This window comes from Pistacia vera, unplaced genomic scaffold (assembly GCF_008641045.1).
Source record: "Pistacia vera cultivar Batoury unplaced genomic scaffold, PisVer_v2 Contig39, whole genome shotgun sequence".
In the NCBI taxonomy this organism is placed as follows: Eukaryota; Viridiplantae; Streptophyta; class Magnoliopsida; order Sapindales; family Anacardiaceae; genus Pistacia; species Pistacia vera.
In genome coordinates this window covers 253377-276743 of record NW_022196212.1, presented here as the reverse complement: position 1 = coordinate 276743, position 23367 = coordinate 253377, and the positions used below count along the sequence as shown (strand labels likewise).

The 23367-nt window shown below is 39.0% G+C and overlaps 1 pseudogene; it reads left to right on the top strand.

Annotated features, from left to right (window-relative positions):
- Window positions 1-635: 635 nt before the first annotated feature.
- LOC116140987 lies at window positions 636-9273 on the top strand (annotated as a pseudogene).
- The last annotated feature ends 14094 nt before the right edge of the window (window positions 9274-23367 follow it).

Below are 23367 nucleotides of genomic sequence, written 5' to 3'. Positions count from 1 at the left end.
AATTTCCAAAACCAGATATACATTGCAATAAACAGATATTGTCACACTAGATTAGCTATATAATCCGAATCAGAGGCTTAAAAATTCTACATATTGTTGTCATCTCATTTGTTTTATATATATATATATATATATATACACACAAGACTCTGGCTAATCTAAACAATTTACATATAAGGATGTATGTGATATTTTACATCTAAAGTAGGATTAATGAGTATCTTACATATAGGAAGACTTGTTTGATACTGTACATCCAAAAGGGGGATCAGTAATAGTTACATCCAAAGGGCAAAGCACAAAGGGGACTTATCAATATTTAACGTATAAAGGAGGCCTTGGAACAATCTACATGAAGGATGACTTTTGTGATATTTTAGATCTACATGAGGACTTTTATTATATTTTATATTAAAAGGATAACTTATGTGATATTTTATAATACATTATTATTATTGTGGATATATTAGATATATCACACGTTACTATCGGTGCATATGATATTTAGCATAGGATTTCGCGAAAAGCCTTCCAAAATTTTTTAACATAATTGATCAATTTCTTGTCGTCTCCAAGTGTAACTACAAATTACCAAACTCAAAGACAAACAGTAAAAAACTAGAAGCCGCTGAAAAATGATGAGAGGCTATTATCATGCTCTTCATTCTCCAATATTATCACCACCAATCTTCTCAATACCAACAACAATTCACACTAACCTTAACCCCTTCTTGAAGCAACAGCTGACCGCCCACTTCAGAGTTGCTTGCTGTTCAACTTCCCTCACTCAATTCCAGCTCTCACAGCCACCCAGAGAGACAACCCCTAGCACCAATAAGAACAACAATAGGAGACGCCGCGCAAAGTACTATAGTAATAATGATGATAATGGGGATTTCATGGTGGTGAATTTTTCCAAGTTTGTGTTTGTTAAAGACCCTGAAGAGGAAGTTGCTAAGCACCTCTTGTTCTTGGAGGTTGGTTATAAGATTCTAATCCCCCATTTGCATTTCATGTTCATTTTGAATATTTCATTGCTTTTGCCCTCTTGCTTTTGGGTTCTTTTGTTTTATTCTGTTGGTAGTTAAAAGATAAGATTTTGAGTTAAATTTTATTCTGGGGATGGATATGGTGTTGGTATACCAATCCCAGTAATGTTGCCGAGGTGAATTGGATTAAAATTCGATTTGTAAGTTAAGAATACTAACAATCACGGTTTTAACTGGCTTTGTGTACCAATCCTAGTAATGTTACCGGAACAGTTTGATTCAACATCAGGGAATTGCTAGCATACCAAGGTTTCAGCGACAGCTTTTTTTTTGAACATTTTTATTAAAATCTTCTAAATAATTTGTTGTCTTACTTTATGTTTAAAATCTGGTTCCTGTCATATATATATATGAATGAAAAATTTGCCTGGATTTTGTGTACGCTGCGCTTGCAATGTCTCTCGGTTATGTTTTCACTTTTTCCCTAATTTCTTCCTCTAATATGATTGAGGAAGTATTTATTCTAGACTGTTTAGTGTGCCTTATATTATGATTGATCATAACTGGTCACTCAGTAAAATAAAAATTATTAACTTATCACACTGACTAATTGATGAAGTTGGTGATAACCTGCTAGAAATGGGACAAATTCTGACTGAAAGTTCAAGTTGCATTTTGGAACCAAAGTTTTTGTTTTTGTTTTGTTAGGCTGCAGTAGTTGGTGCAGCAGATTTTAAGGCAATCAAGCTTAGTTTATTTGACATGTTTTGTTGAGATTAAGACTTGATTTTGTATATGCATTAGTTGAAATTCAAATGTATTATTTTTATTTTAACTCAGTAGGTAAAACAGTGTAACTCTTGTATAAAAGTTTCAACTCAGTGAATGAAGTTTGTAGTGTGATAAACTCTCATTTGTTGCTGTCTCTTTCCCTTACAAATTTTCTCATTTTTACTTTGATCATTTCTTCCTCTGAACCAACAAATGGTATCAGAGTTCTACTGATATTAAAGGCCTGATAAACTCATCTCTTCTCACTCACTTTCTCAACCTTTGTTACGCTGAAATTAGCTATTAAGTTCCACACAGCCTGACTCAATGGCACAACACACAATCTCCCTTACTCCTCCAACCTTCAATGGGGATCAATATCACATTTGGGCTGTCAAAATGAAAACCTTCCAAGAGGACAAGGATTATGGCAGTATGTTGAAGAGGATAAACAACCACTAGTATTGGGGCCAAACCCCACCCTGAACTAGATCAGATTACACGATGAAGAAGCCACCAAATCACCTAGAGCCTTGTCTCATATCCATGCAGTAGTAACTGATCAAGTGTTCACTAGAATCATGACATATGAGACAGCCAAGGAAGCATGAGATAAATTCAAAGAGGAGTTCGGTGGCAGTGATACAACAAAGAATATGCAGGTGTTGAAATTAAGAGGGAGTTTGAAATGTTGAAAATGCAGGAGTCAGAATCGGTAAAGGAATATGTGGATAGGTTGATGAATGTAGTGAATAAAATCAGATTAATGGGAGAGGAGATGATAGATAAAAGGATGGTGGAAAAGGTTCTTGTTAGCCTACCCGAAAGGTTTGAATCTAAGATATCCTCACTTGGGGATTCTAAGGATTTGACACAAATCACTCTCACTGATTTAGTGTATGCCTTCTCAAGAGCAAAGGAGATTGTTGAGGGAAGAGGACTCTAGTGAGGGTGCAATGGTGGCTAGATTCAAAGTCAAACCAAGCTAGGGTGGAAGCAAGAGGCCTACGGGAGAAAAGAAAGGAAAGGAGAGGATGGCAAATTAGTGGAGCAATTCGACTGGAGTGAGAGAGTTTCCACCATGTGCTCACTGCAAGAAGAAGGGGCATGGTGAAAAAAGGTGCTAGTTTAGGCCTAAAATTCAATGTAGAGCATGCAAAAAATATGGTCACATTGAAAAGGTGTGCAAAAATAACCAAATCAATCAACACAGCAAGCACAGATTGTGGAGGACCAGTAGCCAAACTCAGATTCAGAGCAACTGTTCGTGGCTTCATGCTGTGCAGTTCAAGCTCACAATGATGATTGACTGATAGACAGTGGGTGCACCAAACATATGACAGCAAACCTGGAGGACTTTGTAAATTTAGACAAGTCTTACCATTCCAAAGTCAAAGTTAGAAATGGGGAGTTTGTGGCTGTGAAAGGGAGAGGAGATATTGCTGTGCAAACAAAAACAGGTATCAAACTCATTCCCAATGTCTTGTATGTGCCTAATATGAGCCATAACTTGTTGAGTGTTGGACAAATGATAGAAAGGAAGTATGCCCTGCACTTCCAGGATCAGTTTTGCACAATCCTGGACAGTGAAGGCAATGAGTTGATGAGGGTTAGAATGATGGGAAAAAGCTTCCCTATTAGGCTGAAAAAACCAGAACCAGAAGCATATGTTGTTGATGTGGATGAGTCAGAATTGTGGCATAAAAGATTAGGCCATTTCAATTATCATAGCCTTAGGGAAATTCAAACCAAAGAATTGGTCTGTGATCTACTTGAAATTGCAGAAACCAAAACCATATGTGCTACCTGTCAACTTGGCAAGATGAGTAGATTACATTCCCTGTAAACAAAGCCTGGAGAGCTGCTGAGAGGCTGCAGCTTATCCACACGGATGTGTGTGGACCTATGCAAACACCATCCCTAAATGGAAGCAAATATGTTATCCTTTTCATTAATGATTACTCCCGGATGTGCTGGGTTTATTTTTTGAAACTAAAGAGTGAAGTTGTAGCGGTGTTTGAGACGTTTAAACTGCAGGTTGAAAAAAAATCATGTCTAAGTATTGAATCTGTCAAAAGTGACAATGGGAGTGAGTATATCTCCACTGAATTTGGAAAAATCTGCATAGAAGCTGGAATTGTTCACCACTTCAGTTGTCCCTATACTCCACAGCAAAATGGAGTCAGTGAGAGGAAGAATAGGACTGTCATGGAGATGGCAAGGTGCATGGTTGCAGAGAAGAAGCTGCCCAAATCCTTTTGGGCAGAAGCTGTAAATACAGGGTCTATTTACTTAATAGACTCCCTACTAAAGCTTTAACCAATCAAACACCCTATGAGGCCTGGTATGGAATGAAGCCTTCTATTAAAAACCTGAAAATCTTTGGGAGTGTGTGTTATGCACTCATTCCAGCAGTTAAAAGAAGTAAGCTAGATGAGAAGGCTATGACAGGGATTTTTATAGGGTACAGTAAGCAGTCCAATGCCTATAGAATTTATGATCCAGCAACCAGGAAAATACACATCACTAGGGATGTGAAGGTGGATGAAAAAGGGATCCAAAATTGGAAGAAAAATGAAGCTGAAGAAGACAGAAGAGAGCAGATTGCAAAAACAAAAGCAGGCAAATTTGATGATCCAAAAGAGGCAGATTTGGATGATGATTTTCTAGTTAGGGGTGCAAGGTCTCTGGCAGAGGTTTATGAGAGATGCAATGCAGCCTTGCTTGAGCGTGAAAATTTCAGGGAGGCTGCCAAGTCAGAGGTCTGGAGGAATGCAATGGAGGACGAGATAAAAATGATTGAAAAGAATGGCACATGGGAATTAGTTGACAGACCAACAACTAGAAGAGTAATCCAAGTAAAATGGATCTATAAAAAAAAGCTGAGGCTTGATGGATCAGTGTACAAACATAAAGCAAGATTAGTTGTTAATGGTTTTGCTCAACAATTTGGAGTGGATTTTTTGGATACTTTTGCACAAGTGGCTAGACATGATACTATAAGGCTTCTCCTTGCCTTGGCAGCCCAATTTGAGTGGAGAATCTACCAATTAGATGTCAAATCTTGCTTCCTAAATGGTTGGCTCAATGAGGAAATTTATGTGGAGCAACCGGAGGGATATGAAGTGGAAGGGCAGGAGCATAAGGTGTATTTGCTGAGAAAGGCCCTATATGGCCTGAAACAGGCTCCTAGAGCCTAGTACAGCAGAATTAATGAGTATTTGATCAGCTTAGGATATGCACGGAGCGCTAATGAACATACTTTATATGTGAGAAGGCTGGAAAGTGAATTCACCAGAGTTTCATTGTATGTTGATGATTTACTCATCATGGGGAGCAGCTTAACTCAACTTGATGATTTCAAAACAGCCATGCACAATGAATTTGAGATAACTGACCTTGGGGAAATGTCCTACTTTCTTGGGATGGAAATCCACCAAAGTCACCATGGCATATTTGTTAATCAAAGGAGGTTTGCCAATGAAATTCTGCATAAGTTTAACACGGACAGATGCAAATCAGTGGACACTTCACTGGTTGTGAATTTGAAGCTGAGCAAGGATGATGGGGCTGAGAAGGTTGATGAAAAATTGTATAGAAGCATCATTGGTTGCCTTCTGTACTTGATTGCCACCAGACCAGATTTAATATTTGCAACCAGTGTTCTCTCTAGATTCATGACTAGCCCGAGTGAAATCCATCTCAAGGTAGCCAAGAGGGTGCTAAGGTATGTTAAGGGAAGTGATGAGCTTGGAATATGGTTCAAGAAGACTGAAAACCTGCAGCTTATTGGTTACTCAGATAATGATTGGGCTGGATGCATTGATGATATTAGGAGTACATTAGGTTATGTTTTCTTCTTAAATTCAGGGGCCATATGCTAGCATTCCAAGAAGCAAGACACCACAGCTCAGTCCACAGCAGAAGCATAATACATTTCTGCTGCTGTCGTGGTTAACCAGGCTATATGGCTGAGGAAGATTATGCAGGATTTGAGGCAAATTCAAGAAGACCCTACTGTGATCTTTTGTGACAATCAGTCAGCAGTTGCAATGGCAAAGAATCCAATCTTACACGGCAAAACAAAACACATCAAAATCAAATTTCATGCTGTGAGAGAAGCAGAGAGTAATGCTGAAGTGAAATTAGTCCACTGCAGAGGTGAAGATCAAATTGTGGATATCATGACCAAGGGTTTACCTAAAACCAAGTTTTTGGTGTTTCTAGTAAGATTATCAAGGAGGGGTGATGAAGTTGGTGATAACCTGCTGGAAATGGGATAAATTCCAACTGAAAGTTCAAGTTGCATTTTGGAGCCAAAGTTTCTGTTTTTGTTTTGTTAGGCTGCAGTAGTTGGTGCAACAGATTTTAAGGCAATCAAGCTTAGTTTATTTGACATGTTTTTTTGAGATTAAGACTTGATTTGGTATATGCATTAGTTGTAATTCAAATGTATTATTTTTATTGTAATGCAGTAGGTAAAAACAGTGTAACTCTTGTATAAAAGTTTCAGCTCAGTGAATGAAGTTTGTAGTGTGATAAACTCTCATTTGTTGGCGTCTCTTTCCCTTACAAATTTTCTCATTTTTACTCTGATTATTTCTTCCTCTGAACCAACACTCTAATTAACTGACAACAAACTTTCTTTTCTTCTTTCTTTGAGGATACATGGCCGGGTATATTTGAATGAACAAGGTATTAATGCACAGGTATATTTTTCTTTCTCACAATGATATCTGTCAAAGTTCATTTAGCTTTCTTCTTCCTCTTCTCTTTTGATAGCTGGCGTCCATAGTCCTCCATGTGCAATGTTGGGTTAGACTAGTCATGTGGATGTGTATATATTTGCTTGTGTTTCCATGGGTGCATTGGGTCTCCATTTTGTTCATAATGCTAAGGAACTTTGCCTGCATTAGTGAATCATCTTGTTATTTGCATCATGATTTTCTCTTTCTCTTTTTCAACCATTGCAATGATTGATCACAATGTTGTGTTGGACTCATTTATTTTCTTCGGTTAATTAGAAAAGAAGCCACAGGATGCTAGTACTCTAAGCCTATGAATGTTCGGAAATGCTTTCCTTTTGGAAATAAGGCAAGTATATGAGTTATTGGGTCAATTTTCTTCCAAAAGGAATTTGATTTGGGCTAACCAAGTGCATGCTACAGTTACCATGTTTGTATGATACTTATTATTGGAGTTTAAGCTTAAGTAAAGGTAATGTTAGAACTCATCGAGTCAGGTGGCAACTTCACTGGTCCCCAATGAGTATGATTCAATATGGGATTTTGTATTTGTATGAGTCCTCATATTGCTTGATTTATGACTGAATTATGCTACACTCTTTTCTGTTAGATAAATGAAAACTTCAGTAAAAGAATAATTGCTAAAAGAATCAACTATGATATTACTGATTAGGTAAATTGACTGACACATGGATGTTGCAGAACTTTGTTGATTGATGCAACTTGAATTCTATCTCATTAGTTGAAAAGGTAAATTGTAACTTTTAATTTTGGCCTTAGCCTCTATCTGTTTTTTGAGGCAAATCTTGCTGGGAACTAGTTCTTATGAAAATTTGTGGAACTGATGTACTTCTTTCCTGTATATGTAATTCTAAATCACCATGTTAGAGTGTTAACTTCAGAGCAGTGGGGGCCATAATAAATAAAGCTGATGATTATCTATCTCTGTGACTTATTAATCCTTTGCACATCTGCCTTAATATTTCCTCTATTTGCTTCATCTTTCTGCAGTACAGTGGGCCATCAAAAGATGCTCTTGGCTAGGTAGAATGGTTAAAAAAAGATGAACGATTTTCTGATAGACTGGTTCAGATATCTCAAGCTTTAAATGGGCATGCCTTTCCAAAACTGAAGCAGCGGTATAAGCCTTCTCTTGTACTGGCAAGCTATATATTTATGCATATTTCTATTTGTTATTCAACGTCATTGTATTCTGCACAGATTATCTTCCTTCAGTGATCATTTATTTATCTAGTATTGCCACCCTCAAATTTGTTGATTTGCCATTGTGCTATATAATTTTTACAGTCGTTGTAAACTATATTATAAATTGATTTTTTTTTCATGATGATAGCACAATTTGTTTCTTGAGTCAATTACATTCTCTTATGAAATATTTTAATCTAAATTTTCAGTGCATTTTATTTCTAATTTGTAATTATTTTTTTGTGTATTGACCATCATATGATTTATTTTTCTTTACCCATAGAGATTTTTCAGTGACACATATAATTCACAGCTTCTCCTCACTTTTAAAGTTCGAATTCTTTTAGTGTTGTGTTTATGATATACATGCATGTGTATGTATTTATGTGTTTTAACTAGTAATTGATTTATTTTCTGCAGTTGGAAGGAGGTATTTAACATCTTCCTTTGCTTGACCCCTCAATGTGTGCAACACCACTAGCACCATCTGAATGGAAAAAGAGATTGGAAGCAGTAAAGGACAGTGATGAAGCATCAAATTCAAATATTAAAACCAACTTGATTCTGTTGGATGTGAGAAATGGTACTTACTTCTAGTGCTGCCTGTATGTTTTCGCATCTATCATATTTGTTGGGAGCTAGGCGTATGTTTCAAATTTTTCAAAAAGCCTCTGAAGTATAGTAGACCTAGCAGTATCAAATGTTATAACCAATATGGTATGCTTTAGGATAGACATAGTTAAAATGCACATTGAATCAGTTGAATGATGATGATGCTATTCCTGTTTCCCTTAAGTGCTGTAGTTTGCACCATTTGAGGAAGCAATCACATCCTAACCAATATAAACCAAATATCTTGTCTTCTCTTTTTCCCTGTTTCTGCCTCTTCTCTCTCTGTTCTTCTCTCTTGCTCTCTTTTCCTGATTTTTCTAGTTTCTTTCACCTTCCTGCTAGAAAATTTGAAGATTTTGTAATAACTTTTAATCAGGTTATGAATGGGATATTGGTGATTTTGAGGGTGCAAGACGACCTGATGTGGACTGCTTTAGAAGCATTTCATTTGGGCAATCTCAAAGTGAGGTATTGTCAATCTTTATATGCTAGGTATTACTGCAGCACGCCTAAACTTTGTTTAAGAACTTGTATAATTCAGTTGTACTGCAGGGTGCATTGTTCCATTAAAACTAAGAAGTTTATATACTGGTATCTATAAGGTTGACTTTTAAATTAACAAAAGTTAATAAATATTACCAAAATATCCTTTTATCGTTTATAAAATCCGAGATTACAAACTATGCTGATTCAAACAGCACAACATAAACAAATGGCACAAACAATATAAATTCACTTCATTATTACAGCTATGATAATATGCCAGATATTTAGGAGTTGATATATTTTCATCTGATCAGATCTTAGGTTGTTTCAAGCTTCCCGGATGAAGTTTCCTCTGTTTGCCGCACTCGATAAGCTGCCGTTCTTCGACACATAAACAGGATGTAACAAAATAAGGTAAAACTGTAGTTGGAAGCATTAAACCAAAGAAAAGAAGCTTTTCAAAATAGTTGGTCGGAGTGGTATCTAGCACTGCAAAGAAATATGCAAATACCATCAAACTTGTAGGTACGCCAATCATTCTCGAAATATGGAGCCCTATTGTGGCAACAATAATTGTGTACACAGACAGAAAAAAGGCCCCAGAATTAAATAAGAAGAACGAAAGGTGAAATCCAGACCAACTAATGATCATTCCCCTGCCAAATGTTCAACAATTGCGATGGTGCTGTTGGTGTTATTGTTGATATTTTTATTAAACTTATGTTATGATGTACACACGGATGTTATGTGTTTACACACTTATGTTAGACATATGCATGTTACAATTTATTTTGCATTTTATTTCGAATGTTTGCATACTTCTTTTGTTACATTAACATTAATGTTCTAAAAACTAGATTGGACCTTGACTCGGTCAAGAGTCCGATTCCCGGTTTAACCGATCTAACAGGTTTAATCGGTTGGTTGGACCGTTGACATCATTAAAAAAAATAATTTATTGAATACATAAAAAACTTCAATCTTTTTCATCTTCTCCTTCTCACTCCTTTTCTTCACCATTCCTCTTTCTTTAATTAATTTCTTTTCATTATATATTCCCAAATCTCAAGTCCTAACACTTTTCAATTTCAAATCTCCCTTCTCTAGCCGCCTCTTTCATCAGCAAAAAGCCTCTTCTTATTCTCTCTCCTTTTTCTCCACCACTCTTTCTTCTTCTCTCTCATTAATTAATTTATTTCTTTCTTTACATATCCCAACACTTTTCAATTTCAAATATCCAAGTTTTCCCTTTATCAATAAGCAAAAATAAAAAAAGCAACAATTGTTAATTAATTTTCACGAAAAAGACTAAAGAACATAAGAGGGAAGCGAGGAAGAAATGAAAATAGAATCCATGGGAGAAGGAAACCAAGGGAGGCGCATGGATAAAACGGTGAGGGGAAAGTTGGGGATCATTTTATAGATTTGATGGCTTCTCTTTTATCAATCGATAAAAACAAAAAAACAACAATTAGTTTTCACAGGGAAGACTGAAAGCAGCGAAAGGAAAGGGAAGTGAGGAAGAAATGAAAATAGAATCCATGGGAGAAAGAAGCGAGGGGAGTGTAAACGATAAAATTTACAATCGAGTTGAAGACTGAATCTTGGGAAGCGAGCCATTGACAACCTTGGTGGACCTGCGGGATGCCTCCTAGCATCTCTCAGGGAGTCCAAGCAATGCTAGGGGATTGAGGTAGATTATGGGTTTGGTGATATGAGCAATAGGGTTTTCTAATGATCTTTTCTTCCTTATGGGTGGGCTGACCTTAGTTGATATAGTGAACCGCAAGGGCTCGAATCCTAGTAGGACTTTGAGTCCTATTTGGTAAGGGAACTCTCTTTTCGAGAAGAGATTGGATTCTTTGCCTTTATCTGTCGACGCTTTGTCGGTTGAGGAGTTTGGTTAGGATTCTGATCCTTGTTATGGACTACTGCGGGCGAATGGGTTAGACCCAGTTCAACTTAACTTGGGGGATGACCCAACTCATAGAGCAGGCAGTTCCCAAGGTGTTCTAAGTGTGGGTCTAATCGAGATTGGGCCAAGGCTCTAGGCTGTCATTCATTACTGTTGCGATTGGACCTCATTAGGTCCACTACGAATTTTGGCCCATACAGTTTGTCCTCCACTCTCTTAAGCTAAAAAGTATTTAGCTTAAGAGAGTAGAATCAATTATCTGCGTACGGGAGGCGGGTAGGCCATGGTTCTTCAGCGAGTTGCTTGGCTGTCAAGGCATCATTGGAACGCTCATGAATCGGCTCGGTTCGAGTTGCTGAGCCGAACTAAAAGGACGATGTAGGGATTGTGGTTATGAAGCTCGAGCCTGCTCAGCTTGTCTAGGTTCGACTCACGGAAGGGTATCTGACTAGGCCAGATGTTCATTGCTAGGGTCGTTTTTGCACGCTTAATAGATGTTAAGCTAGCTAGCCAGGGCTGGGGCTTAATTCAGCCAACTGGATGCACGTCGACAACGTCGACAACTCCGACAAGGCTTTCCAAGATGTCACCGATCTTCCTGTGTGACAGCATGGATCCTCGTCGTGTTGTAGAGGGGTCTTGCCAAGACTGGCATAACTGGTTCAGCTCAAAGGGACTAAGAGGGGCTCGAGTTGGCACGGCTCAGGCGTGTGACCCTCTTGCTTGATGTAAGCCACATGCGGATTCAAGAGGCGGGAAACGAAAAGTCTCTGGACTCTAGCTGCCAATGAGATCGCGCTACTTGTCCCTTGTCAGTTTTGGGTATTTTTTAAAGGCGGCGACCCTTCATTCCTGCCATTCTTCGCGTTCAAGTTCATTTTGAAGAGAAAGAATATCGACTTCGCTTATTTCCTTTGGGAGTTTCGCGTTTTTTGCTCTTTTGTCTTTCTTCTTGATTTTTCATTGTTTTTGTGTCAAAAAAGGCGAGGAAAAGAGGGTTTAGGATACTGTTTTGGGGGTTCTAGCTTGTTTTCTGTTCGAAATCCTGCATTTCTTTGAGAGAAAGTGGTTTTTGGGAATTTTGGGTTGGTTTCTGGTGAAACGGGGTGATTTTCTGGCTAGGTCTAAGAGGGATACGTAGTGAGAGGGGCTTTATTTGGTTCGGATCAGGATCTAAGCCGAGTAGGGTTGATCACCGGGGTACTTAGACGGTGTCGAGGTGAACAAAGATCGAAGTCCATGAAGCAAAGCAGTGATATCTAGAAGGAACGAATATAAGGACGCACCTACCATGGGGATGATGTCAGAAGGCGATGAAGCGGCTCCATCCAGAGGGGTGAGTGTCGCCTTTCGTCCTAGCGATGAGCCGAGCGGGTCTAACATAGAGTCGAGCGATGATAAGTCAATGAAGGGTTTAGCGATGAGTTAGAGTTGGGGGACGCCACCAACATGGGCTGTGCTGACGGTAGTGAGGTGCTGTCGACCAGTGGCATTGGTGGAGATGAGCAGAGTCAACCCGGTGTGGGAATGTTAGCCGACAATCCTCCATCGTAGATTGAGCTGGTGGAACTATCGAAGCTTCAGTATCTGTACAAGATTCCAGGTTTGATAGAGATGAGGGTGCCGAGCCGGTTTAAAAGAGTCAACTGGTTTGTGCCGGGCTGGATAACCATCTATGAGTAGACCTTGGTAGAGGGGATGTGTTTCCCCATTCCCCAACTAGTTCATGAAGTGTTGAGTTGCTACGACATCGCTCCGAGCTAGTTGATGTCGATTGTCTAACAGTTGCTCATGTCGATAGAATATTAGGGCGCTTGGCTAGGAGTGGAGTTTAGGGCGATGGATCTGCTCCTTTTGTATTACCTGAAGAAGCATGATAAGCATGATAAGGAGAGAAGTGTTAAGCAAGGCGAATCTGCGGAGAAGTCCTTTGTGGAGTTAGGTTCTCGGGGTGCAGGAAGGTATACTTGTTCTGCTCGAGCATCTACTGCTTTACGTGTTGTTGGCTTGGTATAGCAACTTTATTGTATTTGGTAGATCCGTACGCCATCCACTAACAGTTGAAGAATTATGCCTTGTAGAAGAGAGGATGTCTAGCGAGTTTAAAGTGTCGTCAGTGAAGGAGATAAAGAGAAATGTCGGTCAGAGTCTGCATGGAAATGTAGAAGGATCAAACAAGGTGGGAGCTCATCGGCTCCAACGAAAATGAATATGGATGATGCTCCCCAGTCGACACAGAAGACGTTGTCGACTACTAACTTAGTGGTGTCGGATGACGATAATGTAAAGATAGTTATTCCATCTGACGCTTCGGCCTACTCCGATACATCTTTTATCGGGGCCGTGGCAGACTCCTTCCCTCTTCCCAAAGATGAGCACCAACTCGGAAGGCTTAGCCAAAACAAGCAGTCGAGTAGACAATGGCCCGTCTTTTTCAAGTGATTTATCCATTCTGTTTAGACACTTTTGCCTCAGCTTTACTTTATCTAACCTGTTCACTATTTTGTGCTTGCAAGCCTTCTTTGAAAGTGCTCCCCTCAAGAAGTTAATCAGCTCGCAGGATCGAAGAAACAAAGAATTGGAGCGAAGCAACAAAGAGCTCAAAGAAGCAACCTTTGAGCTGGAAAGTAGGCTCCATGTGGGCCATGAAAGGGAAGCTCAGTTAGAGATGAAACACGCAGACTTTGCTCGGCAGCTGAAGAGCACGCGAGTTGAGTGGGAAGCTAAAAGGACCTCGCTCCTCTGCAGGCTAGAAAGCTTTTCTATAGAGGCGGTTTTGAAGACTTACTCAAAGCTCATGGAGGAGTACAAAGCGGGGAAGCAGGGTGAACGAGAGCCGAACGAGGATATAGAGGAGTATAAAGCTTTCCTTGCGAAGTGAGGCCTTGGACCTAACCCGGACGTCCATGGGGCCGAGATTGGGGTGCCGAAAGCTGATGATGGTCGATTGGCTGGAGGGCCCCCAAAGATAACGGATGATGAAGTGGCACCGAGCGGGCAGCTAACAAGGGATGACTTAGGGCCAAAAGGATCTGCCACTAAAGATCTATAAACATTTGTAATGACCGTCTTTCTGGCGTCGAGCGCATCTTTTGTAAGCGCTGAGCGCACTTTCTGTAAGCGTCGAGAGCAATTTTTGTAAGTGCTGAGGACACTAAACGTTGTTTTGTTTTAGCCCGTTAGGCGTCAATATAAGAATCACTTAAGTTGCTTTGCTGTTGGTCACAATTTTGCCATAGCAAATCCACAAGTCTTAAAAAGATTAAAGAAAGTTAAAGTCTTAAAAAGATTAAAGAAAGTTAAAAGACATTCTTTTATTAATTAGGCGGTAAGAAGATCCATGTTGGAGAAAATAGAAGGCTAACGGAGATGGACAAGCTCACTCTGCCCCACGTTGGAGAGAAGGATGAGCGGTTAGAGCCGAGCCGTCTGACTCCTAAAAATGATAGGTTTTTAAGTGTGTGGCATTCCAACTATTGGTGATGTTCTTTCCCTCTGGAGTCTGTAGTTGGTATGCAGATCAATGCTCAATCTCGTAACTCGTTGAGGTTGTGGCAAAGTTGTTGGCTGTTGCCATCTTCATTCGCCTACTAGAGCCGTGCTGAATGGCACCCTACTTCTGCGAGGATGACAACTTCCGAGTTGTATGCCAAAGAAACGGGTGTTTCTCTAGTGGATGACCATGCGGTGGTGCGGTAGGACCACAGTACTCCAGGAAGTTCGTCCACCCAAGCGCCCTTCGCTTTTTGTAGTCTCTTCTTCAATGTCTGGAGAATGGTTTTATTTGAGGATTCGGCTTGTCCATTAGCCTGGGGGTATCGGGGTGTGGAGAAGCTCAGTTTGATGTTCGATGTCCTACAAAAGTCTTGAAAGCCCGAACTGATGAATTAGGAGTCATTGTCTGTGACTATCTCCGTAGGTAGGCCAAATCAGCAAATGACGTTCTTCCAGATGAAGTTTTTAACTTCGCGATCTCTAATTTGGGCGAAGGCTTCCACTTCTATCCATTTAGTGAAGCAGTCGGTGACCGCAAGCATGTACACTCATTGTCCTGGCGCGGTGGGTAGCTTTCCGACAATATCCATTCCCCACTTCATGAAGGGCCACGATGTAATTACAAAGCAAAGTCGTTCGGGCGAAAGATGTGATACCTTGGAGAAGCGCTAGCAGCTGTCACACGTCTTTGCATATTTAGCCACATCAGAGTGAATAGTGGGCCAGTAGTAGTCGATTGTTAGTGCCCTGTTTGCAAGACTCTACCCCCCAGCATGATTGATGTTAGTGTATATTAGTGTATGCCCTAGAAACTATTCGTGTTGTTGGTTTCAGAGCATTTTGTCTTGTATCTATATATCATAAATAATAAAGAGTTCTTGAATTCATGTATATAAATTGCTTTCTTTACTTAGTCATGCATTTAAAATAAAGTATGTATATGAATTATCCAGATGATTCATTTAATCAGTAAATGAATTATCAAAAGGGTTCCCTACGGAAGCAATATAATTTGGGCAACTATATTGCATAGTAGGCATATTGGATGCTTCCAAAAGATATCATGAGTTGATATAAGTACGGATGACAATGATAGTCATGTCACTGGGGTATTGGTATGGATTAGCTGTTGGTGAACTGTTTTTCGAACGTGACCGAATAACGACAAATCACTTGGAAAAGCATATAGTCAATGATTTATCGTTTAGTTATATCAGTGCACGATGTAGTCCTTTGACCTGAGACATTATAGTCGGATCTGATACTGATGCGTATGGTTCATACGGTGTATAAGTAGGAGACTAATCATGTTTCATATAATAAATCCTATTTGGTCATGTGTTATTCATATGCGGAAACGAACGATGGTCAAGAGGGGATTCATTGACTCTGAAATAAAGGATCAGGAGTACCGCTGACTCCATCCGGATTCGAGTTCTTGGATGAACGTTGATAAATGTCGGAAATCGAAATCTCTAGCCAGAGTCTATTATTAGTCATACGAAACAAGTTCGTGATGACAAGTTCTGGATATATTGATCGACTATTCGGTAGAAAATCGAGTTTAGGTTTTTGACGTTCCATGAATCCGTACTCGATCAGGATATATCAATGGAGGGACTTTACCTACATGGTACATATGATCTAAAATGGGTTCGATGAAGTATTTCTTCATCGTGGTTTAGGGACTATGGCATATTGCTAGATGTTTACCATAGTCATTAGGCCTTCGGACAGGTTTTTGAATTCATCCAGAACCAGCTCACGGCTAATCCACGGTGGACCTACATGGTCACACCAATAGCCTTGAGAAGTTAGAGAAGGATAAGAGAGAGAAATGATTATCGTTTAGTTGGCAAGGCCCCACGGTGGGCGCCAAATTGTAAATGCTAAAATTTACAATCAAGTTGAAGACTGAATCTTGTGAAGCAAGCCACTGACAACCTCGGTAGATCTGCAGGGTGCCTCCTAGCGTCTCTCAGGAAGTCCAAGCAATGCCAGGTGATTGAGGTAGATTATGGGTTTGGTAATATGAGCAATAAGGTTTTTTGATGATCTTTTCTTCCTAATGGGTGAGCTGACCTTAGCTTATATAGTGAACCACAGGGGCTCGAATCCTAGTAAGACTCTGAGTCCTATTTGGTAAGGGAACTCTCTTTTTGGAAAGAGATTGGATTCTTTGCCTCTATTTGTCGAGGCTTTGTCGGTAGAGGAGTTTGGTTAGGATTCTTATCCTCATTATGGACTGCTGCGGGCGAATGGGTTAGACCTAATTCAGCTTAACTAAGGGGATGGCCCAACTCATAGAGCAGGCAATTCCCAAGGTGTTCTAAGCGTGGGCCCAATCAGAATTAGGCCAAGGCTTTGGGCTGTCATTCACTACTGTTGCAGTTGGACCTCGTCAAGTCCAATATGAATTTTGGCCTATACAGGGAGGCATGTGGATAAAAATGTGAGGGGAAAGTTAGGGGCCATTTTACAGATTTAGCAAAAATTTTCATGGGGAAGACTAAAATGGAGAAGTTTTGAGAATTAGAGTTAAGAGTGAAGATGAAGATGAATGTGGGTTTTTTCTTAGTGAACCGATTTTTCTACTAGACCGACAGTTCGACACTGTTCCGTTGGTCCAAATCCGGTCCAATCTGAGCCAAAGGTTATAAACGGTTTTGATTATGTCTTAGACCGGATAGAGGACCATCGATGGTCCAACCGATCCAACCGGCCTATCTGGTCTGGTTTTTAAAACACTGGTTAACATTTGCATGTCTGACTCATTTTGCGAAAATATCTTTTTTCCACTACGTGTTGATATTTTGATATATTTGTTTCCCTTGTTTGAGGACCACTCTACAAGTGTCCAAATATTCAGAGGTGGTCCAGGGAATTAGTTTTTCCCTTATCAGATGTTGTCCCGAAAGTTTGGTAAAAAACTTTCTTCTTTTGGTATGTGTCAGCCTTGGTCTGAGTGGACAATGAATTGTTGAGCATTGGTCTGCGTAGACAATGAATTGTTGAGCAAATATGTTCACACATCTATGTTCTATGCAAGCATCTGCGTGTCTAACTCATTTTGCATATGTGTTATATTTCCATCATCTTTAGGATATTTTTCCTTATTTGATATTTGTTAAGAAATATGGGTTATTTGTTTTATTGTTTATTAAGGGTAGATTTGTCTTTTCATTATTTCCTTTGTTTAGCCTATATATATATATCTTTGTATTTAGGTTAAATCATACTTTTTGTATTCAATTGAATTGTGCAATATCAATGAAACCCTAGCCTCCTCTTTTTATTATTTTCTTTGGATTGTTTAACACAGGGTAGCCGGCAAAGTTCATGGGACGAGGCTAATCTTAAACACAGCTTGCGCGGATAACTGAATTTCGTGGTATTCATTCAATTTCGGCAATCTGGTATTTCGTTTTCCTTTCTTTGCATTCTGGTTTCTTTGTTTTTTTTAATATGGCTACTGAAAGAGACGATTCGCTTCAGTCTGTAGTGTGAGGTTAGATGACAAGAATATTCGTATGGAGTTATGTGATGAGAAATTTTCTTAAGGGTAAAAAGATGTGAGGATATGCTAGTGGAACTTCTGTGAAACCTAAGAATACTGAGGAGGGTTATGATGCTTTGATAGATGCTTGGGAAGCAAACAATGCAAAAATTATTACTTGGACTAATAATTCTGTTGGGCATTCCATAGGTACACAGTTAGCGAAGTTGAGACAGCAAAAGAGGTTTGGGATCATCTACAAAGGTTATTTACTCAGTCAAATTTTGCAAAGCAGTATCAATTGGAGATTGACATACGAGCTCTTCAGCGAAGAATAGAGTGTTCAGAGTTTTATTTCGCTATGACAGATCTTGGGATCAATTGGCTTACAGAATCTGCAGAATTAAAGCATGTGGTGCCTATATTGCTCATAGGGAGCAGCAACAGTTGGTACAGTTTTTTAATGGCACTTCGTAGTGATTTTGAGGACTTAGAGGTTCAATTTTGCATCGTTCTCCAATGCCTTCTGTGACTCAGTTGTCGTGAGTTATGGCTGAAAAAATAGTTAAGTCTCATTCTGAAAAGGGAATTCTTTCTGCTTCGACTTCTAATCCTTCTGTGTTAGCAGTACCTTCGAAGCCAGTCTTTAATAATCAGAATAAACCTTACACAAGGGTTGCCTTCGACGAGTGCAGTTTCTGTAAGCAAAAAGGTCATTGGAAGGCTCAGTGTCCTAGTTGAGACAACAGAATCAATCGCAGCAGCAATCTCAAGCGTGAAGCCTGGCAACCAGTCACAATCTAATGCTCATAGACCACCTCAGGGTTACAAACCACCACAGTCTAACTGCAGCAGTAGTTTCATCAGGTCCTTTCACCGATCCTAGTACTCTAGCTGAGTAATTTCAGAAGTTTCTCTCCTTACAGCCACAAGCTATGTTTGCTTCTTCTTGGTAGGTCAGTTACCTCATAGTTCTTCAGGTATGTCACATTCTGTATGGTTTTGGATTCTGGTGCTTCACATCATATGTCCAGATTCTTCTCTTGTTTGTGTGTCCCTTCGTTTCTATTCCTGTCATGACTGCTGATGGCACTCCTATGCTTAGCAGGTGTTGGTTCTGTTGTCACAACTCCACTTGTCTCTCTCTAATGTTATCATATTCCAAAACTTACATAAATCTTGCTTCTGTGGTCAGTTATGTGATTATGGTAATTTAGTCACCTTCCTCTTCTTCTGTTATGTGCAGGATCTACAGTCTCAGAAGCTGATTGGGACAGGCCGTAGGAAGGGGGGACTATATATTTTGGATGGTTAAAATTGCCAGTTGCTGCTGCTGCTACTAGTGCTGATGCTGTAGCTACTAGTGTTGATTTGTCTTCTTTCGTTTGAGTCCTTTCTTCTAGTTTTATTTATGGCATTCTCGTTTAGGTCATGTTTCGTCTTCTCGTTTGAGATTTTTGGCATCCACGGGGCTTTAGGAAATTTGCAAACTTGTGATATTTCTGATTGTAGTGGATGTAAACTGGCAAAATTTTCAGCTTTACCTTTTAATCGAAGTATTTCTGTTTCTCTTCTCCATTTGATTTGATTCATTCTGATGTATGGGGACCTTCTCCTGTTGCCACAAAGGAGGGTCGATTATATGTTTCTTTTATTGATGATCATACTCGTTATTGTTGGGTTTATTTAATGAAACATCATTCTGAATTTTTTGAGAATATACAGCCTTTCGAGCTCTTGTCAAAACTCAACATCTGCTATTTATCAAATGTTTTAGGTGTGATTTGGGTGGGGAATACACTTCTAATAATTTTGTGAGTGCTTGCATTGGATGGAACTGTTCACAAACCTTGTGTAAGATAACTCTGAGCAAAATGTGTGGCTGAAAGAAACATAGGCACATTGTTGAAACGCTTTTTCTCTCTTATTGTCTTCCTCTGTTCCTAGTGTGTTTTGGGGTGAAGCTGTTCTTACTGCTGTAGGTTTGTTAATACAATTCCATCTTCTATTCCGGTTTTTCTCCTTCGAAAGTTGTATGGGTATGCCCCTGATTTCTTCCTTTAAAGTTTTTGGTGTTACTGTTTTGTTCTTCGTCCTCATGTAGACAGCACAAGTTGTCTCTCGATTTGTTATTTGTGTCTTTCTGGTTATGGTGAAGGTAAAAAGGGGTATCGTGTTTTGATCCAATAACTCAGAAACTTTATGTGTCTCGTCATGTTGTTTTTCTTGAGCATATACCTTTCTTTTTATTCCATCCACTACTCATACCTTGACTAGATCTGATCTGATTCGTATAGATCCTTTTCTGAGGATTCTGATAGTTTGTCATCTCAGGTTCCTGTACTGATCATTCTGCAGGTACTGACACTTTACTCTCCAGCACACTGAAGCTCCCTCTTCTCCTATGGTCACTCAAGCTTCGCTGAGATTGTGGATCCACTGTACGTCAATCCATACGCATTCGTAAGTCCACAAGTTACCAGATTTTGCTTATTCTTGTATTTTCTTCATCTTGCTTCTTTTAGCTTCTATTCATTGTCTCTCTGAGCCCTTCCTATAAAAAGGCAATTCTTGATCTCTTTGGCAGCAAGTATGGATGAGGAACTTCTGCTTTGCATAAGACAGGTACTTGGGATTGGTCCTCTACCTCCTGGTAAGACTGTTGTTGGTTGTCGTTGGGTGTATAAGATCAAGACTAATTCTGATGGATCTATTGAGCGATACAAAGCTAGGTTGGTGCAAAGGGTACTCTCAACAGTATGGTATGGATATGAGGAGACATTTGCTCCTGTTGCAAAAATGACTACTATGTACTCTTATTGCAGTGCTTCGGTTCTCAATGGCATATCTCTCAATTGATGTTAAAAATGCATTCTTGAATGGAGATCTTCAAGAAGAGTGTTATATGGGCCCCTCCTGGTGGTTTCACATGATTCTGGGTATGTTGCAAGCTGAAGAAAGCGGTATATGGTCTAAACAAGCACCTCGTGCTTGGTTTGAGAAATTTTCTATTGTGATCTCTCCCTTGGATTTGCTTCTAGTGTCATGATTCTGCTCTTTTGTAGCATTCGGTCGTCTCGTGGATTGTCTTTATATGTTGATGACATGATTATTACTAGTGATGATATGATGGTATTTCAGTTTGAAGACAAGTTAGCTCAACAGTTTGAAATGAAGGATTTGGGTCTCCTACGATTTTTGGGTATTGAGGTAGCCTACTACCGAGGTTATCTTCTCTCTCAGTCGAAATATGGTGCAGATATTCTGAACGGGCTAGATACTGATAATAAGACTGTCGATACCGATTGAGGTTAATGCAAAATATTCTCTTCTGATGGTTTACCTTTGTCAGATCTACTTTATAACGTACTGTGTTGGGAGTTTGGTATATCACTATTACTCGTCCAGATATTGCATATGATGTTCATGTTGTTAGCCAGTTTGTTGCTTCTCCTACTACAGTTCATTGGGCAGTGTTCTTCGTATTTGCGGTATCTTCGGGTACAATCTTTCAGAGTCTTTACTTCCATCCACCTATTCCTTGGAGCTGCGTGCATACTCTGATGCTGATCATTGCAGTGATCCCACAGATCGCAAGTCTGTTACTGGTTTCTGTATCTTTTGGGTGATTCTTTTATTTTTGGAAGAGCAAGAACAATCCATTGTTTCAATCTTCAACCGAAGAGAATATGTGCTATGGCATCTACTACCAAAGAGATTGTTTGGTTACGTGGGTTACTTAAGATATGGGGTTTCTTTTCTCATCCCACTCCTATGTATTGTGACAACCAGAGTTCTATTCAGATGGCACAACTCGGTTTTTCATGAACGAACTAAGCCATTGAGATCGATTGTCACCTTACTCGTCATCATCTCAAGCATGGCACCATTACCTTGCCCTTTGTTCTTCTTCTTTGCAGATTGCAGATTCTTTACCAAGTCGCATTCTATTTCCCGTTTCGTTTTCTAGTTGGCAAACTCTCGATGCTTGTAGCCGCCGCATCGTGAGTTGAGGGGAGATGTTAGAAATATGGGTTATTTTGTTTTATGTTTATTAAGGGTAGATTTTCTTTTCATTATTTCCTTTGTTAGCCTATATTATATCTTTGTATTTAGGGTTAAATCATACTTTTGTATTCAATTGAATTGTGCAATATCAATGAAACCTAGCTCCTCTTTTTATTATTTTCTTGGATTGTTTAACAATATCATATGTATGGACAAATTATAGGTGTCCTAAAATCCACAAATGGGCAGTAGTCCCGAAAGTTTGGTGGAAAACTTTCCTCTTTTGGACACTTGGCAAGAATTGTTGAGCAAGAAATATCTCTATATCTTGAACTAACCTGGACATTTCATTTGTTTGTGTGCTTTGAAATTCTTCAGAGAGTTTATCCTTGTTCATGTTCCATTTATAGTTTAATGCTTAAATCATTTTGTTCATCTATGTTTATAGTTTGTTGTTGCTGGAACTTGGTTCTTATGTTAAGAGCTTGAAAGGAGTTCAAATCATAGAAGTCGAAGGTGGTCTTCGGCTATCCAAGCTTAAGAGGTGTCTTGGAGAGAAGCTAGCTGTGGAAGAACGAAGTTCAACCGGAGGCTAGAGTTGAAGCGTTGTGATAACAGGGAGTGTTATACAACTGATGCTTAACTTTAGCTTTGTAATTGAACATGAATGCTTTTTATAGTGGATTAGCTTCAATCTAGATAAGATCCTATGAATGTAGGCTAAGAGAGGTTTTAGACGAACCATGTATATGCATGTGTTCTTTATTTTTTATGCTCATGGATGTTGATTTAGTGCTTAACTTGGTAAACTCCTTCACAAATCAATTCCGTTGTGCTTAAAAATGGGTATCTAACCTTAGACAAGAGTTCATTAACTCTTACTAAGTGGTATCAAAGTTTGTTCTGAAAATTTATTTGAGTTGATCCTCACTCATTAGATTGTGTTTTGTGTTCTGGTTGTCTGTTTTCGCTGCACCTGATTGTGTTTTGTTAGTTTCATAATTTGAACCTGATCTATTGTTGTGTTTCTGCTGTGTTCTGCATTTCCCGTGTATCATATTCAATTAAACATCTACCAATTATATTAATTATAAAGATAAAAGAGAGAGGAAATTTTTTAGACGTATATAATTTAAAAAAACATTAAAATAGTATGACCAATGTCATACTACATTAAATATTTAGGAAAGTTGACCCCTAGAGATAGAATTTAATCGGGTTGTTTCTATCATAATTTACCATTAAAAAGCAAAATAAGAAACTAACCTTCACTAATCTTTCATTTCATTAATCAATAATACTACAAAATAAATTTGAGATTTCAATTTTATCATCCCAATTTTTCATTACCAATCTTTTAAATAAGAAAACTAATAATATGTCCGAGGATTAAAGGGTGGTTGCGAATCAGGTTTGGTTCATACTACAATTTTTTAGGACTTTAGATGGGGACAAGAATAAAAAACTATTTTCAAATTGTTTTTGGAGTAGAAATGGAGATTACAATCCCCGTCCTCACCCCACCCGACACCCTCCACAAAAATTAGTAAATAAAATGAAATATCTAACTGTTCCATTGTTTTTTGTTTTTTAAATATTCTTCCTGGTTTTGTAAAATAAAGCTTGCATGAATCATGATTGTTC